Here is a 5161-nt window from a genome sequence, read left to right on the forward strand (position 1 = left end):
CTCAGGTAAAATTGGATGGAACGTGGACACTGTTGTAGCCCTTCCCTAGAGTTGTTTCCGTGTTTGAGACGAGATGTCCCTCCACCCACAGCTGCTCTATGGCTCAAAAGAAAACAAGCATTCCCTACAGTATGTTCTAGGCCAGTGGTCGGCAAACTCATTAGCCCACAGAGCCAAATATCAACGGTACAACGATTGAGATTTCTTTTGAGAGAGAAATTTTTTTAAACTTAAACTCCTTCTAACGCCACTTCTTCAAAAATAGACTCGCCCAGGCCGTGGTATTTTGTGGAAGAGCCACACACAAGGGGCCAAAGAGCCACATGTGGCTCGCAAGCCGCAGTTTGCCGACCACGGTTCTAGGAGACCCAAGGAAGGACTGAAAATTGCGCTGTGGGATTGTGACTGCCATGGCTTTCAACTCTGGGCAAGAGAGCTAAGCGACCAACTTAAGCAGAGAATAAGAGACCACAGGTCAAGCAAGGCCTCTCAGCAGGAAGTGCGGTTTGCTCTTTTGTTACTAATAGTGAGCCAAAATTACTCCCAGAGGTTTCCCCAATTCCCTTTCCTTAGCTATTGCCAAAGTATGTTGGGGTTCCTCATTATTTCCAAATTTAACTCTTTCTTTCTTTTTTTTTTTTTAAAAAAAACATTTTATTGATTTTTTACAGAGAGGAAGGGAGAGAGGGAGAGAGAGTCAGAAACATCGATAAGAGAGAAACATCCGCCGAAACCGGTTTGGCTCAGTGGATAGAGCGTCGGTCTGAGGACTGAAGGGTCCCGGGTTCGATTCCGGTCAGGGGCATGTGCATTGGTTGCAGGCACATCTCCAGTAGGGGGTGTGCAAGAGGTGGCTGATTGATGATTCTCTCTCATCGATGTTTCTAACTCTCTATCCCTCTCCCTTTCTCTCTGTAAAAAATCAATAAAATATAAAAATAAAAGAGAGAGAGAGAAACATCCATCAGCTGCCTCCTGCACACCCCCTACTGGGGATGTGCCCGCAACCAAGGTACATGCCCTTGACCAAAATCGAACCTGGGACCCTTGAGTCCGCAGGCTGACACTCTATCCAGTTAGGGCTAACTCTTCTTTATGTGGTCTGTCTTCTGTCCTCAAGACAGTGCCCCATCTTCCAGGAGGCTTTCCTGCCCTTGGTTGTCCTTCTGTAGGCAGTGGCTTGCTTTTGACGTAATCTAAGTCCATGGTTAAAAGATGTAAAATCTCCAAGGTATTCGATAAACTCCACTGACCAGATTGTCCAAAGATGTTTCCCTTCTACCCGCTTTAGTTCACTGTGTGTAGGAAGAGTCCTCAGCTGTATAAGTGACTCATTTATTACAGCCAAACAATCCCCAAAGCTGCAAGTTGGATTAGGTAGGAAACCCTAGGAAGAGATGTGTTCTAAAGAACTACACATGTATTTTTATTTTTTTAAAATATATTTTATTGATTTTTTACAGAGGGGAAGAGAGAGGGGTAGGGTTAGAAACATCGATGAGAGAGAATCATGGATCAGCTGCCTCTTGCACACCCCCTACTGGGGATGTGCCCGCAACCAATGTACATGGTCTTGACCGGAATAGAACCTGGGACCTTTCAGTCCGCAGGCTGACGCTCTATTAACTGAGCCAAACCGGTTTCGGCCCAAATGGCCAGATTATTATGCATTCAATCTGCAGGCTGATGCTCTATCCACTGACCCAAACCGGTTTCGGCTATATATGTATTTTTAATTCCACCATAAATACCAAAGACTTAAAAATATATCCACCTTATGATTTTCATGGTTATTAGAAAAATCCTACCTTCTCTTTGGCTTTCAAGCATAATTTGAATTCTGTCAAATTTTATCTACAGAGTTTCAGTATAATAATAGTATTGCTCTATATCAGAGAAAGAGACTAATAGGAGAATATACACTGAGTGGCCAGATTATTATGATCTCTGAAGGCATAATAACCTGACCACTCAGTGTACTTAAGAATAAGGGAAAGCTTGCCAATCTTGATATGTCAAGGGACCAGGAGATAGTGGCTAGTAAGTCCTCTGCTTCTTTCTAACTACCCACAATGCAGTTCTCAAACACGGAAAAACCTTATTTTAAAATTGCAACTCTGTGGTCAGTCTACACTGAGTGGCCAGATTATTATTATTTTTTAAAATGTATTTTTTAAAATATATTTTTATTGATTTTTCACAGAGAGGAAGGGAGAGGGATAGAGAGCTAGAAACATCGATTAGAGAGATACATCGACCAGCTGCCTCCTGCACACCCCTCACTGGGGACGTGCCCACAACCAATGTACATGCTCTTGATCGGAATCGAACCTGGGACCTTTCAGTCTGCAGGCCGACGCTCTATCCACTGAGCCAAACCGGTTTCGGCCCAAATGGCTAGATTATTATGCATTCAAAGATCATAGTAATCTGGCCACTCAGTGTATATTTTAAGTAATTTACTATTCCAATGGCTTATGCAATTATGGAGGCTAACAGATCCAAAAATCTTCAAGTCCTGTCATCCCAGTTCATTGATACTTCAGTGAGAACGCCATTAGGCAGAATTCTTGCTTACTCAGCAGAAAGTCAACCTTTGCTTCTATTTTAGGCCTTCAACTGATTGGATGAGACCCACCCATACTGGGGAGAGCAACCTGCTTTACTCAGACTACTGATTTAAGTGTTAAATTTCATCAAAAACACTGTCACGGAAACACCCAGAATGATATTTGATCAAATATCTGGGTACCCCAGGGTCTAGTTAAGTTGATACATAAAATTAACCACCACATGCACTAACATCGGAATGTTGCCATAAATCAAGTAGTCTGAGCACTTCACATAGATCATTTTTACAAAGACCCTATGATATATATATAAATAAGAAAACTGAGGCACAAAAAAACCAAGACTGCTCAAGGTTAGATAGCTAGCAAGTGGCAAAACTGATTTTTTAAGCTTAAGTAGTGTGACTTCAGAAACTGGGCCCTTTACACTGCCTCCCCTTTTATATGTGTGTGTTTTGGTGGTGGCATCCTTGAAGTTTTTCCATACAGTGATTTTTCAGTATAGTGGAAACAGAAGAGTAATTTATTAAATGGACATCCAGGTATGCTAATACCTTTATAATGAAAACTTAAATCTACTTATTTTTTTTAAAATATATTTTTATTGATTTTTTTCACAGAGAGGGATAGAGAGTTAGAAACATTGATGAGAGAGAAACATCAATCAGCTGCCTCCTGCACACCTCCCACTGGGGATGTGCCCGCAACCAAGGTACATGCCCTTGACCGGAATCGAACCTGGGACCCCTCAGTCCGCATGCCGACGCTCTATCCACTGAGCCAAACCTGTTTCGGCTAAATCTACTTATTAAGGGAAATTGAGGGGGGGGGGGAAACCCAAACCACCCTTAATTTACATTTTGATAAGTTTGTTTCTCATTAATTTGTTAAAACAAAGATTTCCCCCCCCCACACATAATTGTATAATCACTTTTGATTACATACATTTTATGTGTCTAGTTTTATCAGAGGAGTTAGGGGGGATATAAAGATCTGTGCCATAGATATTCAAAGAAGAAAGAGATTAAGAAAAACTTAAAGGAAATTAGGACTTGGATACAAATCAAGAAAGAGGTGGGGAGAAAGGGAGTTTAGCATTTCAGGTTGGGAAGAAACGGAGTTTAGAATTCTTACACAAGTTTGAGAAGTGGCCAGTAGACCAGAAGGTAGGCTAGGGGTTGTCAGGGGCTGGGAAAAGAGGGAATGGGGAATTAGTGCTTCTGCTGGATTTTATGAAAAAGTCCTGGAGATGGTTGGTGGTGATGGTTGCATCACAATGTGAATGCACTTACTAGTGATGCCACTGAACTATGCGTTTAAAATGGTGAATTTTGTGTTATGAACCTTTATACAACAACAACAACAAAAGAAACATTCAAGGGAGTAAGTGGAGTGGCGTGGAAAAGGCAGAAGATAACTTTAATGCTTCACTAGGTCACTGTGCTGGTCTTTTCCCTTAGAACTGTACCAGAGTTCACCAAGGACACTTTAGGGGGCAGGCATGGTGGGTTTGTTTGATATGGCATATATCTTCAGTTGCTTACCAACAGGCTGCCTGTGTCAGGGATTCAAGTCTACAATGATGGGGTAAACCTCATTGCTGTTCCCATAGGGATCCTGAGCTCTGCCTCTGAGAGTTAAGGCATCCAACAAATGTTCATGGATTTTAATGGGTGATCGGATTTTAATGGTAACCCTAAGTTATCAGTCCCACCTATCTCTACCTAGGGATCAGGTCACCTTTTAAAAACTGAACTTAACAAGTTTAAGCACTTATATAATGTTTACTAGTGTTCCAGAGACTCTTCTAAACTTTTTCCATATATCAAGTTATTGAATCCGAATAACCCTATAAGATATTGTTTCCCACTTCACACACAAGAAAACTGAGGCACATAGTTATATAGCTAATTAAGATGTGGACCTTTAAACCAAAACACCTTTGGCCCCAGAGTCCATACTCCTCCTATTCATGAGGCCCCCAAAGTAATAATGTCCAAGATTGGGGCTTTAGTGACCCTGAAGTGTATCTCAAGTTCCAGAATGGAAATTGGGGGTCAAGTTTTTCCTTCATCATGACCCTGCCTTTCTGCTCCAGCAGCGGGATTGGACCCCTGAGGGCTAAATGCTAAAACCAGGGGAAGAGGTTTACGGGTTTAAAATAAAAAAATTTTGAACATATGGAATTTCCCTCCAATTCTGAAATAGCGCTCTAGTGACGAATCAGCAGCCTGTCCCATAGGTTTTGTTGTTCGTGTGGTTTCAGTTGATCAAGCAGGCGAAATAAAAGATAGTTAAACTAAAACTAAATGGCATTATCTCCTACATAAATCTTTTTTTCTCGTCCTTCCGAGGTGCGACCCAAGACGAATCTGCAAGTCCGGAGTGGAAACCAGGGGGCGGGCTGCGCCGCGACCATTTTTGTTTTGCAGCCGTGCGCGCTCAGAGCATCTTGACTAACAGGACCCAGTGGGGGAGGCGGGGCCTATGAGAACGCGGGGCGGGGCCTAAGGGGGACGTGATGATTCAAATAGACCAATGATCTCGGCGCAGCTGGCAAAAGCCACCAATGGCCGGGCGTTTGGGGGCGG

Source organism: Pipistrellus hanaki (genome assembly GCF_964339955.1).
Source record: "Pipistrellus hanaki genome assembly, chromosome: 18".
NCBI classification, from domain to species: domain Eukaryota; kingdom Metazoa; phylum Chordata; class Mammalia; order Chiroptera; family Vespertilionidae; genus Pipistrellus; species Pipistrellus hanaki.